Source organism: Pleurodeles waltl, chromosome 4_2, assembly GCF_031143425.1.
Source record: "Pleurodeles waltl isolate 20211129_DDA chromosome 4_2, aPleWal1.hap1.20221129, whole genome shotgun sequence".
NCBI lineage: Eukaryota > Metazoa > Chordata > Amphibia > Caudata > Salamandridae > Pleurodeles > Pleurodeles waltl.
The window spans coordinates 125,651,653-125,666,886 of record NC_090443.1 but is presented as its reverse complement, the minus strand read 5'-3'; the positions used below and the strand labels follow the sequence as shown (position 1 = coordinate 125,666,886).

At 43.2% G+C, this 15,234-nt stretch overlaps 1 protein-coding gene across 3 annotated transcripts in view; it reads left to right on the top strand.

The window, feature by feature from the left end:
* SPRYD3 (SPRY domain containing 3) overlaps positions 1–15,234 on the top strand; it is a 472,005-nt gene that overhangs the window by 310,963 nt on the left and 145,808 nt on the right. The gene's annotated exons all lie outside the window — the stretch shown is intronic.

Genomic DNA, 15,234 nt, shown 5'->3' with positions numbered 1-15,234 from the left:
CACATGCAGTAGAGCATCAATAATGAGAGCCCCTGATGGATAAAATATTTAATTTGGTCCCTACACAGGGCACAGGCTGCAAAGGAAAGACCCAAATATATTGGGCAATCACAGTAAATGCAGCAACAGACATTGACTGTTTGAGACTCAAAATGGACAAATTATTACAGGAGACATTGAAAGTTGACGCAATTAACACTACCCGAATCACCCCCGCCCCCAATTCCCATCCCAAATCTTATTTAATGTATTTAAAGCATATCCATGTCTAAAACTAATAGAGTTTGTGCTGTGTAGAATGAAAACTGTTGCCAGTCAAATATAAAGATAGAAAGAATGCTAAACTCTGGAGCAACTGAACAAGTTTCAAAAGTTATGACTGAGATGTGTAAACATTCACAAATGTGCCAATAATAATGCAGAAACATGCTGTGTACTCTGTCAGTAAAGAAATATGTAAAAAAATGTATCTCCATGTGTAATTAGAAAGCGAACAAGCTTTTACCTGGTAATTTTGCAAATCCCATTTTAAGAGCGGGAAACTGGCTCTAGCAGTTTATGGTGCATATTCCTGAACATGATTTGTGCAAAGTTTTGACTTGTATATCTGTCCCCACATTACCAGATACTACTGTTTTTAATTCGCACTCCTGGGCAGTGGGTTAAGCATTTGACGAATCAGTTTTTTAGCTGTTCCTTCCCTACTTAAATGTTATCATCATTTAGCTTTAACAACACTTACAGTGCAGGTAAGCTTGCTATTCCATGGTTAACAGTGAAGACTTGACAGTGGATAAGAAAAAGTTACCTCCAGTTAAGACTCCGGTGTAGTGAGTTTCATTGAAATCATGGCAACCTACCTATTCCTTGATGGCAGCTTTATAATGGTAATGTGTACACAATAAGGGATCCTTAATCATCATCCAAACATACCAGTGCTTCTGCCAGGAAAAGCCATGATGGCATATAGAGTTTGCTGTAGTTATTAAGGGTGCATTGTCAAATTTGGGCTCGGAAGAGCTGCTGCCTCTCTGGTTCCATTTACTCCTATTTATTTATATTTTCCACTTTCAAATGGGATAGCATGCCTAATGTTCTGCTGTTTTTGCTGTAGAACAATTTTAAAGAACTTTTGTCTGTTTAAAAAGAAAACAAAGTTTAACACATACAGACTCCTGATCCACACCTTCAAAGCACTGCACAACATAGGAACAGCATACCTCAACCACTGCCTCACCTTCTTCGTACTAAACAGACGTCTTTGTTCCTCCCAACTCACCCTTGCAGCTCTGCCCAAGATCGGGAAAAGCACAGCAGGAGGAAGATCCTTCTCCCACCTAACAGCCATGACATGGAATGCACTACCGCTCAGGCAGACCGCATCACTGACAGTTCAAAAAAGACCTCAAGACCTGGCTCTTAGACTGAGCAGCAAGCCACATACAGTTCCTTGAGACCCTATGGGTAATTAGCCGTGCTCTAAAAATCCATGATTGATTGAGCAAATATAGCCAAAGATAAGCTGTAGAATAGCTCAGTTTTTATTTAAATGCCCAGAATACTTAAACAATATATTTATTTTGTCAAAGGTTTTCCTGGATCCCACCCACAAATAGGGCTATTGATATGTCCGACTTCAATGGAAATGTCCACATTGGAGAACTAGAATTATAAGTTTGTAACTTTCCTTTCAACTACAGTCAGTCAGTGTGTCAAATGCCCTCAGTCATTAGGATGGGGGAGTGTCCGATGCCGAGCATCATCTCCTTTTCACTGAAATTAATACCTGAAGACAGCAGAGCTGAAGCTATCCCACTAAAAGAGATGGCATTACCATTTATTCTTAGTATGAATAATTCAGGGTTTAAGCAGTTCTTCAAGTGGGGCTGTTTTAAGAAATCAAATTTGACACTGTAGCATCTTCTAAAATCTAGAGGTCCAGATATTTATTGTCTTTTGACGGTGAAGTAGCATTTGGGATGAAGAAACTGTCACTGAAACATCCTGGTCATTGACCTTTCTGAAAGATACTTTACTATCCCTTGTGGAAAATAGAAGGAAGAACACTGTCAAACAGAAAATGATAATTATTCCGGGAGTAGACATTTAGATACAGCTGTAGTATTTCTGAATGGATTGTAAGTTGGCTTTGAGTCAAAGTTCACCTGAAAGACTATTCCAAAGTCTTGATACTATCTAAGAGAAGCACTGTTCACAATTTTTTTTTTTTTTTTGTATTCAGAATTCCAAAATTAGATGTGATTTACTTAGTCCTCCTGTTATTTGTTCTTTAATCATAGTAGCTCGGAAGGAGAAGATAAGGTTTTTTATGGATGAAACAAGCTATATCCATTTTGATGATAATTATAGCATCCACGGACAGTCACTGGAGGACTTTTAAAATGGTAATTTCTTAGTAAGACTGACAGCTCTATAGTGGCAGCCTTGAGAAGGTGCTACAGATGAATTGGGCAGTCCGTATAAAGAAAAATAATTGGCAAGATGGACAGAACCATAGCTTTTGCAGCTGCTCTGAAATATGTGGAGAGGATGAATGGTTTTGGTTTCCTTAGTATTTGTTTACTTTGGAAAGGTAAAATTGTCAATTCTCTCTCAGGGGCTCTCCGTTGATAATTAAACAGTGAATAGGCCCGCCCACGTGAAGGGATCCTGGAGCACTTCTTTTAAGTAGATCTTCTTATGTGTACATGTTCACCTTTCTTCAGTAAGGTCTGGAGAAACACTTAATATATTAATGTTTTGCAGCCTATGCAGAAGGCTATATCGTCCAGTTGCTTCAAATCGCATTTAAAAAGGGTAATAAATACTTTAAAACAACCAGGAAAACGTACTGGAATTGCTTTATTTAAATCTCATTCACAACCCTTTTGTAAAGGAAAAAGATAAAAAGGATGAGAACAATGTAGTCGTGTAGGCTGCAACTCTGCAGATATGAAAAGAGCCTGTGCCTTTTTTAGGGTTTACAGCCCACCAGTATCCCATCATGCCCCGCAGGTGGCAGTTGCCTCTGTTCTTTTTTCCAGCTCCTGGTGACAGGAGCCCAGGATATTGTAGTCGGCCATTTTAGCTTATTTTTTTTTTTTCCCTCTCAAAAATCACACTTAGAAATTTTTGACAACTACTTTATTCCACGGATTTCATCTGTCCCAGTGCTTGTCATTTTCTGAAAGAAAACCTTTTTCCTTTGTCAAATAAAAGGCGATCCTTATTTGACAAGTGCCCTCCCTGTGATAGAAAGACAGCCACATCAGATCCACATGATGTTTGCATTATCTGTCTTCCTGACAGCCACATCCCTGATAGATGTCCACACTGCAGGACCTTCTCCAGGTGGACCCTGAGGGACGACGGGGAGAAGATTTTGCCTTCATGGAGCAGAAGAGCAACACAGGCATCAGCAGTTGCAGTCTTACAGGAGCGAGAAGGAGGGGGGTCATTCCTCTACCAGGGTTCTTCCACCTTACTCTGAGGATTCCAGGCGAGGGAGATCCAAAAAGAGAGACCACCATCAAAAACTGTGTTTCAGGTTGACATTGAGGACATAGAAATCGACACGAAGTACAGTGCTTACATGCTCGCTGTCGAGAGCTACGTTGATGTAAAAAAAGAGACAACATTTGTCAAAGGATACTGTGACCTCGAGACACAGGCGACATCTGATGTTGAAGTCTGTCAACGTCGAGACATTATTAACCTGTAGAAATAGTCAGAAAAGGAAAACCCGAACATTTGCCATCCACCTCTGAGTCGTAATACTCATGGGCATATTCTCCATTGTCTCCAATCCTAAGTCCAAACAGTTTCAGCTCTGCCACCTCCTCTAATGTCTCTTCCACGACCAGAGACACCTTTGCAAGTTCTTCCTTTTATGAGGCCTCTAACGTCTTGAAGATCAAGGTCTCCTCAGTCCATATCTCGTCTTAGAGCACAAACGCCTTTGAGACAATCAGTCTATGCACGCCTTTTCACGTGATCCTCTTGTCACACTCATCACTACTGTCCTAGGTCCAGATTTAAATCTAGAACACAATCAAGATACAGATCCCTTTACTCTACTTCTTCCGGTGCTGGATGATATTCACCAACTCTGACAGATTCTCCCCAGGCCAAAGGACTCTCCAGTGTTTGACATTGCGGCCTTCCAAGAGGTGCTTGTGCGAGGTGCATCAAAGGTGGACATTCATTACCTTCTCCAATAACATTAACGTTGGTGATCATTGAAACTCTTCACCAGTGGGTGGACCCCCTCCCACTTCTAGGTTTGGATTTATGGGAACCAGCCATGGAGCTGTTCCTTACACCCGCTGCAGATAAATCAGCTTGGTCCTCGCTTCAGAAAAAATATAGTCCTCTGGAGCAGGACCGGTTATTCCTTTGATCCCATCCTCCCCCTGATTCAGTGGTCATCCTAACTGCAAAGAAAGTGCATTCTACTACTCAATCTAAAGTTCCACCAGACAAAGATAATAGAAAGCTTTATTCAATGGGATGCAAGTTGTGTGTTTCTGCTACCACTACCAAGAAAGCAGCAAGTACCTATGTCCTGCTAGGCAGACACAAGCTTTATGGGACTCTTTGCAGCGGTTTGTTGAAGACCTCTTAAGAGATCGAAGAGAGGACTTCCTCAGTGTCGTTAATGAGAGCATGATGGACTCCAACCAAGTCACTAGTGCTGCTGCTGCTTCTCTAATGGCAGCCCATGGATACTGTCACCGGTTGGCCCTTAGATGGCATTCTTGACTTCATCTTTGACTGGTCTGGCAAATTTCTTTACACTTTTACTCTGATTCCTCTGATTCCATCAGTAATCATCAAGCTGTCTTACTCTACATTCACAATGATTTTGATAACTCCACAGTGGCCTCGACAGTGGTGGTTCACACACCTCCACATGTCGGAGCGTCCACACATAAAGCTGCTGTGCAGATGGGATCTCCTTATGAAGTTCGAAGGTCAGATAGTTCGTCCCAATCTCTCCTCTTTGAGTTTGGCAGCATGGCTCCTGGGCTCGTACAATATGGACATATGAAACACCCACAAGAATGCATGAAGGTTCTCAAGGAGGTTAACAACCATCTATATGTTCATCTTGTTCTTTTAAATGGAAGAAATTCTATATCTGGTATTTTGACAAACTTAGATCCAATCACATGCCAAGAAGAAGCTATTATGCCATATTTGCTTTATCTGGCCAAATCCAACTTAAAATTTTCTTCTATTAAAATTCATTCAGCAGTAATTACTGCCTATGGAAAATGTCCTATACAAGCTTCTTTTTCAAACTTCTTGTTATTAAATACTTCTCAGAAGGTTTGGAAAAATCTCCCCCTAATTTATTGCCCCTCCCTTCCCTCTGAATTGAACATATTACTTTCATGCCCCTTTTTAAATCCATCCATAAAGCCTCAATTCAACCCCTTTTATGGAAGGCTGCTTTCCCAGTGGCTATTACATCAGCACGTAATGTTAGTGATATTCAGGCTTTATGCTCTCATAAACCGTAAACAGTATTCCATAGTAGTAGGTTGGTTATGAGCACTCAGCCAAAATTTTCACCCAAAGTTCTTTCGGATTGCCACAATAACCAGTCCATTTATTTGCATACTTTCTTTCAGCACCCTTTCACTCCAACTGAAAAGAACTCTCCATTCTTAAGCTGCCAGACAAGTCTTAAAAGTCTGTCTAGACAAAACAAAAAATATCTGCAAGTCTTATCAATTGTTCATAATCTGTCCCTGTCCGTAGAGGTTTAGCCGCGCCTAAGTAATCTGTATCCAGGTGGATAGTTTCTTGCATCCTATTAGGCTACCAGAAAGCAAATAAAGTTCTGTCCAGTAAACGTAAAGCTCATTCCACTAGAGAGAAAGTGGCTACAGCTGCTTTAATGAGGAATATACCTATTTCTTAAATAATGTAAGGCAGCTGCATGGAGATATGTTCACAATTGTACCAAGCATTAGTGTTTGGACTCGGATACTAGAACAGATGCTCAAGTAGGACAGGCCTCTCTGAAGAATCTATTTGCTTAATCTTGTCTGAGGGTAGTCTCTTTTCCTGCAGCTATATGGATGGGCTTGCTACTCTAGACAGTGCTTATTATTATCAATAGAGATCCCCTGTGAGATAGAAGTAATGTGTTTTTACCTGTAATCCTCGTTCTCTCTCAGAATAATCTCCATTGAAATCATAAGCAAACCGCCCTCCTCCCTTGTGGAAAAAGTGACAATTATTGGACAATTGGATTCCCTAGCTAATACTACCACTGTCTATGTAAAAAAAAATAAAAAGGCAACTGCCACCTACTGGGAATGATGAGATACTGATGGTCTGTAAGCCCTTAAAGTAGCAGCACCTTTTTCATTCCTGCAGGGTTGCAGCCTACAGGGCTACATTGTCCTCTTCCAGATTCCTTTTTTTCCTTTAAAAATTGTTTGTGAATGAGATTTAGATCGTTAACACAATTCTTGTTAATTTTCCTGGCTGTTTAAGTATTTATTGCCCTTTCTTAAGTGCAATTTGAACCAATTGGCCAACAAAGCCTTCTTTATAGGCTGCAAAACATTAATGACTTAAGTGTTTCTCCAGGCTTTACTGAAGAAGGTCGAATATTTAGACTTAAGAAGATATGTTGTAAAGAAGTACTCCAGGATCCCCACATGTGGTGGCTCTGTTCAGTGCTTATGATTCCAATGGAGAATCCCCTGAAAGAGAACTCTCGGGGTGGAAAAAATTCGGACAAATGCAAGTTGGACACAGAGTCCCCTTAAAAATGAGGAATTATCTTTGGAAACCCTCGTTTTGGGCCTGACTTCCTAGTTAATACCTAATTTCTCCCTGTTTTTTTTACAGTTCAATTTCCACTGATTAGTGTGAAAATAACATCTTCAGAAACACCACAATTTTTATTGGGCTGTACCTACTGTTCTCTGCTCCACTGGGACTAAGAGGCCACTCTAATTGAGTGCCTGATGACTAATCTAAAGTATGTGCATCTGTGGAGAACAGTGGGATTTACAATTAGTAAAAAAAAATGCCTGCATAGTGGTTGAAGTGCTGTAGGGTCATGGAAATGGTACAGGAATATTTTACAGAGAATGACAATGCTTCTAGCAGACATCACAGTAGTAGTTTATTTGGAAAACAGAAACCAGTAGTAAAGGTAGTGGGGAGGAACTATTAGTTGATACCACTAGTGGACTCTGCGTTTTAACCAGTATTTAACCAGTAACCTTGTAATATCTGCTTCAAGGGAAAATCTGAAGAAAACTTTAAGTGACTAGGTAAGATTGATTGCAACTAAGGATTTATGCTTGTGCAACTACAGGGAGTGCAGAATTATTAGGCAAGTTGTATTTTTGAGGATTAATTTTATTATTGAACAACCATGTTCTCAATGAACCCAAAAAACTCATTAATATCAAAGCTGAATATTTTTGGAAGTAGTTTTTAGTTTGTTTTTAGTTGTAGCTATGTTAGGGGGATATCTGTGTGTGCAGGTGACTATTACTGTGCATAATTATTAGGCAACTTAACAAAAAACAAATATATACCCATTTCAATTATTTATTATTACCAGTGAAACCAATATAACATCTCAACATTCACAAATATACATGTCTGACATTCAAAAACAAAAACAAATCAGTGACCAATATAGCCACCTTTCTTTGCAAGGACACTCAAAAGCCTGCCATCCATGGATTCTGTCAGTGTTTTGATCTGTTCACCATCAACATTGCGTGCAGCAGCAACCACAGCCTCCCAGACACTGTTCAGAGAGGTGTACTGTTTTCCCTCCTTGTAAATCTCACATTTGATGATGGACCACAGGTTCACAATGGGGTTCAGATCAGGTGAACAAGGAGGCCATGTCATTAGATTTCCTTCTTTTATACCCTTTCTTGCCAGCCACGCTGTGGAGTACTTGGACGCGTGTGATGGAGCATTGTCCTGCATGAAAATCATGTTTTTCTTGAAGGATGCAGACTTCTTCCTGTACCACTGCTTGAAGAAGGTGTCTACCAGGAACTGGCAGTAGGACTGGGAGTTGAGCTTGACTCCATCCTCAACCCGAAAAGGCCCCACAAGCTCATCTTTGATGATACCAGCCCAAACCAGTACTCCACCTCCACCTTGCTGGCGTCCGAGTCGGACTGGAGCTCTCTGCCCTTTACCAATCCAGCCACGGGCCCATCCATCTGGCCCATCAAGACTCACTCTCATTTCATCAGTCCATAAAACCTTAGAAAAATCAGTCTTGAGATATTTCTTGGCCCAGTCTTGACGTTTCAGCTTGTGTGTCTTGTTCAGTGGTGGTCGTCTTTCAGCCTTTCTTACCTTGGCCATGTCTCTGAGTATTGCACACCTTGTGCTTTTGGGCACTCCAGTGATGTTGCAGCTCTGAAATATGGCCAAACTGGTGGCAAGTGGCATCGTGGCAGCTGCACGCTTGACTTTTCTCAGTTCATGGGCAGTTATTTTGCGCCTTGGTTTTTCCACACGCTTCTTGCGACCCTGTTGACTATTTTGAATGAAACGCTTGATTGTTCGATGATCACGCTTCAGAAGCTTTGCAATTTTAAGAGTGCTGCATCCCTCTGCAGGATATCTCACTATTTTTGACTTTTCTGAGCCTGTCAAGTCCTTCTTTTGACCCATTTTGCCAAAGGAAAGGAAGTTGCCTAATAATTATGCACACCTGATATAGGGTGGTGATGTCATTAGACCACACCCCTTCTCATTACAGAGATGCACATCACCTAATATGCTTAATTGGTAGTAGGCTTTCGAGCCTATACAGCTTGGAGTAAGACAACATGCATAAAGAGGATGATGTGGTCAAAATACTCATTTGCCTAATAATTCTGCACTCCCTGTACATAGTATTTTTTTAAGCTATGTGAGCTTTTGTGTTTGAGCATTTCTCTTTAGTGAGAGATGTGTCCCTTGCATGCTGATTAACTAACCCCTTATCTTGTAGTTCAGGGTTAAAGAATTAGTGACCTGTAACTACACTGAAATCTTATTTTATGTAGGTCCCTCCACGTTTCTCATCTCATGTTTAACTTTTGCATTAAAGGGAACATGATGGTATAGTCCAACTTACCATGAAAAAGACTTGAGGTTTTCTGCTGTATGTCTTCCTTACATCTCCATTTTATCTTTGATAGGCACTGAGCTTAGATGTGGTTACGCTTCGTGGCCCAGGACTGAAAGCTTTTCAATTTGGCTCTACATCAGGGAGCACCTGGGTACTAATAGAGCCTGTGCTCCAAAAGTTGATTTTGCTCTGGTTATAGGGGAAAAAACAGCTCCATGCCGATTTGCATTCTGCCAGAGATAGAGTATCCCTCTGCAAGCTTCCTCATGTGAAGAAGCACTTGGAGGGGGCCCTCTGTGCAAGAGTTTTCATCTTCCTTCAAAGGGAAACTATGATAATATAGCTGATGAGGGCAATTAACACCTTTGTTAAACTGTCTCAGAAACTGCCAACTAGCACTTGTTAATGATTTCCTGGGATTTGAGGGTACCAAAAAAATCAGTTAGTTTAGTGATGAGGATATCCGACAACTTAATTACTGTTTTCATTCTGAGTGGTCCCTTTTCTATCTCTCTGAACTCGCACCCTTCTTGAACCACCAGCTTTGAACATTTTTTTATGATTAGGTTTGAACTGATTTATTGTTTTCTAGATCAAGAATGAGCAAGCTGCTTTTATTAAAAGCAGATTAAAGATGTGGTGTTAATCTTTGATTATAGAAGATGATGTGCTTCATAGATTCCACATTTCACCTTTCAGTTAGTGTACTAAAGTCCAGCTCCTTCACTTTCAGCAGCAGACATCTGTTTCATTGAAATGAATGCATGCTCTTTTTAATGTACATCTCTTTGCTGGTAGACCTTCTGCCACCTGCATTTGTAAGGAGTTCACAAAATAATCCTTGGGAGAAATGAGTGTTTGAAGCATCTGTGGCTTTAGATACACATGTTGCCCATACTCCTGACATCTAGTGTTGGGCCCAGATGTGTGCAAATTGTTTTTCTTTGGAAAAGTCTTTCAAGTCACGAGGTGCTGTGACTCCTCCTCTTGCTGGTAATGCCCATGATCATCAACTCCATTGTTAGATTGTTTTCTTTCCTGTCTGGTTAGGACGTGTGCTCCAGTTCCACACCATTGTGGAACTCTTTTTCGGTCCACAAGTGTTCCTTCTACATGGGGTCCTTCCCCTCACTGGTAAATCGATCGCTTCTCCCTTTTATTTTCGGTCTCTGGTAGGAGTTTGTGACTTCACTCAACATGGTTTGGGTCGAACCGGGCCCATGCAGGGCCTCGCAATTGGGGGCCTACTCCCATCTATCGGTTCTGCCTCTCCACCATGCCCTGACAGTAATGGAATGGATTCCATTGCACTATTGTCCTCTCTGCACACATAGTATCCTTGCACCGATCTGCTTCAGGTCTGCAATTTGACGCTTTTGTCCAACGACAATAAGACTGCTTGCAACACATGCTGCTCCTTCTGCTCCATAAAGACCCTTGGAAACTGTTGGGCTTGGTGTCTCAAGACGATGTGTAGGAGCGGAGATGATACCCTGGACCTATTTGGTCAAGAGGACATTGAGTGAAACACCACCCATAGCCCTTGGCCGCAGGTGACAGTCTTTCCCCTGATGACTGCTCCAATACAGATTTGGAGATAGAGGACCCTCCACCAGCTCAGTGAGTACGGTACACACTCACCGATCACCACTGCTCTTGAGCAGAGCAGCTCTCTGCCAAGGGGCATCCAGCCACTCTGGATAGTCCATTGGGCCATCACTGCCTTCAGGTCGTGAGGGGGTCACATTTGACATTCCTCTGAAGGGTGACCTATGTGACTCCTATGCTGCTGACCCACCAGGGAATACAGACCCTAACTTATACCCTGCCTAACCCTCCCCAAAGGATGAATCCATGTTCTTTCAGGAACCTAGTGGCAGGGTGGCCTCCTTCCATAAGTTGGTTCTTCAAACAGAACCTTTGGAAGAGGACTTTCTCTTTTAAACCCTCTCCTCCACCCAGTATCTTCCCATGCTCAATGGCGTGCTGTGCCACACAACAGACCTATTTCAAGACCCTGTTGTGCTAGGGTCATAACTCCCAGGATGGACAAAAAGTTCAAAGCTTCCCCTAGTGACCCTATTTACATCGTGGGCAGCTTCCCTTAGACTCCCTGGTTGACTATACAGCCTGTAAGAGTACCAACTGAGGATACTGTTGATGCCCCTCAACCAGACAATGAGAGTAAACTTAGACACTGCAGGGAAGAAGATAGCCATGCAATCATCCAATTATTGGCACATTACTAATTGCACCAGGCTACTCTCCTGGTATGACAGCTGGGACGAAATGGAGGAACTCCTCCAGCATCTCCCAGAGAAGCACAGAAGAGGTTATATGATTGTGTCTGAGGTGGTACAGATCTCTAACACCACCCTCCGCTGTGTATTAGATGCCAGGGACACAGCTGCCAGAGTAGTGAACAACAACCTCCCCCTCATAGGCTCGCTTTCCGACTTCAAGCTGGAGGTTCAGCAGAACATGCTTCACAAGCCGTATGATAGCATCTATTCAGTCCGCAGGTAAACCAAACATTAGAAGAAATGTAAAAAGATATTGAGACGGCACAGGCTGTAGGCACCTCACAACTCCTTTTATTGCACACCCTACAGTGGAGGCTCAAAGACCACCTCCTCCGATGCCTCCACATCCCGCCAACATACACAGGCCCAGCAGCCTTCTCTCAGGGGCTACTTAAGGGGATCCTAAAGGTGCAACCATTCTAAAAGTTGAGTTAAATGTGACTCCAACAAAGGAGCTGCCACCACCACCACTACTAAACTCTGACTTGCATCTCTTCTCCCCGATTACATAACTTGTCAGAGAGGCATTGTCAATGTTTCTTACTTGTATGGGATAACTTCCTCTGACCAGTGGGTGTTCGACATTATCCAGCAAGATTATTACTTAGAGCTCATTTCCATGCCTTCCACCATTCAAACAGGCAAACAAACTCTCCCCGGGAAACCAAAGGTCACTCAGGGAAGAGGTCCGAGCACTACGTCTCAAAGAACCCGTCCCCCCTCATCACAAGGACACAGGAGTATACTCTGCACTTCCTAATTCCCAAAAAAGATTGGTCACTCAGGCCCCTCAACAAATACATCCTATCAGAGTAAAGGTTACTCTTCAGAATGTTATTCCGCTTCTCTAGCAAGGATCCTTTATGACAGCTCTCAACCTGAAAGTTACCTATTTTCACATACCAATACACTGGTGCATCGCAGATATCGCCAATTTGTGATCAGTGAAAGCATTACCAGTTCAAGGTGCTCCCTTACAGAGTCACCGCTGCACTGAGTGTGTTCACCAAGTGCCTCAGAGTGTTGGCTGCTCATTTGCGCAGTTTGTGTTGCCCTACCAGGACAACTGGCTGATCAAAAGTGACACCTGCTAGCAATGCCGCAAACACTCAGTTCAACAATAAAACTCCTACACGACCTAGTGTTTACCATCAACTCCACCAAATCCACCAACAAACCCTCCATATCCAACCCTACCTCGGGCAGTTTTCAACTCAGAGGTTGGCATGACCTAATCATACCCAGCCAGAATCTATTATTTCAAGAACTAATCCTCCTTTTCCAACCAGACCCATCTGGTCTTGGTCAGTGCAGTCATGCCCCTCCTTGATATGAAAGCGTCCTGCATTGCTATAGTACCCCACTCCAGCCTGCATATACATCTGTTGCAGGGATGCCTAGAGAAACTGATCTCAAGACAATGGTCATTAGAAGGATCTTGTGTCGATCGTCAACCACACTTGTTGCTCTCTGTGGTGGCACATCTACAACATATTGCAAGGGTGGCATTTTCTTGACCCAGTTCCACGGAGGACTGTTACAACCAACACTTCCCTTTCAGAGTGGGATGCACACTTATAGAATCTGAGTGTCCAGGGCCAGTGGCAATCCAAACACCAGAGCCTCCACATCAACTACCTGGACCATCTAGCCTTTCTGTTAAAGTTGAAGTCTTTCCTTCCTCACCTGGTGGGCAAGGTTGTTCTAGTCTGGATGAGCAACATGACAGTGATGGGATACCTTCAGAAGCAGGGAGGCACCTGGTCTCCCTAACTCTCGCAGTTGCCCCGGAGCATTTGGAAGTGGGGTGTCTGCCACACGGTCACCTACTAGCGGAGAATCTTCTGGGACCTGGCGACTTTGCCAATTTCCACAGTATTTGGCAACAAGTCCATGAGTAGGAACTCCACCCACAAGTCCTTCGCCAGCACTTCTGGTATTGGGGCTTCCAGAAGTAGACCTTTTCGCCACAACAGAGAACGCCAAAGGCACAGACTTTGACTCCAGTTTCCCACACCCCAATCCAAAGGCAATGCACTGTGGATGAGTAGGTCAGGGATTTTTGCATACGTGTTTCCGCCTCTCTCTAGTTCCATTTGTGGTTCAAAGGCTCTAGTAGACATCTCACTCTCCTCATGATGGCTCCCTCATGGGCCTGCCAGCCTTGTTCACGACTCTGATCAAACTCTCTCTAATTTCCCTTGAGAGGCTCCCCAACAAGCTGCATCTTCTCACACAGAACGGTGGAGAAATCAGGTTCTCACTTCCCAGGTCTCTCAATCCTGCGATCTGGTTCCTGTGGTCATAGAATTTGGATACCTTAATCTTCTACCTGAATGCATATGCATTCTCAGCCAAGTAGAAGAGGTCTGTCCACTATTGTCACTAAAGCATTTTTAACTTTTAAAGGCCGCAGTGTAGGACTTGGTCTGATATCTGCTTCGTTCGCAGACTTCCAGCCTAGCTTTCACATCCATACTGTCACACCTAGCTGCTGTGCTTGTCTATGTTCAGAATAGACAACACATCTCTCTCTCTTCAGAATTCTGTCATCAAAGTTTTTATGGTGAGGCTCAAAAGTGTCACGCCACACCCCCGATTCTCGCCAGTATTCCGGCATGGAATTTCAACTTTATACAGACAAGACTCATGGGTCTTCCATTTGAGCCCCTCCACTACTCCCCACTTCAGTAACTTTCTTTGAAGGTGGCATTCGTAGCTGCTATCACTTCACCTCAGGTGTGTCGGTGAACTACAAGCATTAAACTTAGAAGAACCTTTCTTCCAAGTAAATAGGGATAAGGTTGTCCTTCACACCAGCCCCCAAATTCCTCCCTAAGGTGGTCACCCAGTTCCACCTTAAACCATTGAACTCCGCCCCCCCCCCCCCCGCCCCCCCACCTGAACCTGCTCAGTTGCGGAACGTGCTCTTCATACTTTAGGTGGGAAACAACCACATGTACTACATTGAAAGAACTAAACCCTTTAGGAAAACTCAACTTGTTGTTGCTCTCTCCCGGCCCCGCAAATGAAAGTCTAAATCGGGCATGGCGAGATGAATCTTGTTATGCTAAAGTTAAGAGAACTCGGTCTGTTCCTACCAGAACCAACTACACTTTGGGGGGGGGTCGAGTGGGGAGGGAGGTGCCTCCTTGGCCCTTTTCGGGAACATTCTAGTAGCTAACATACGCAATGCAGCTACCTGGTCCTCACCACACACTTTAACAAAACATTACTGTGTGTATGTTCTAGCACGCCAACAAGCCAATGTTGGTGGGGCAGTACTCCATACACTTTTTCCATACACTGCAACACCCACAGGCTAGCCACAGCATTGGGAGGACTACTTTACAGTCTATGCACAGCGTTTGTATCAACAGCCACATATGCCTCGAATGGAGACCCTGTAAGCATCTTCTCATGCACATGCTCCAACTCTGCTCCCAGGACGCCTATGACCGTTGGAGTGTCTCTTACCATCTCTTTTCTCGCTTTTGCATGGACATCTCTCTATACTACACTTAGCTTCACATTCCATCCTCGCATGCCATGTGGGAAAACAAACCAACAATGGAGTTGGTGACCTTGCACATTACCAGCAAGAGGAGGAGTCTCAGTACCTTGTGACTCAAGTCTTTGAATAAAAACAACTTGCGCACATCTGGGCCAAACACTAGATGGCAGGAGTATGCATAATATGTGAATCTACAGCACAAAATGCCACAAACAAATGCTTACAGGGTAAATAATATATTCCTTCCCAACAAATGTAGCACTTTGTCAAATGTCAATCTGCAATCCCTCATCCGG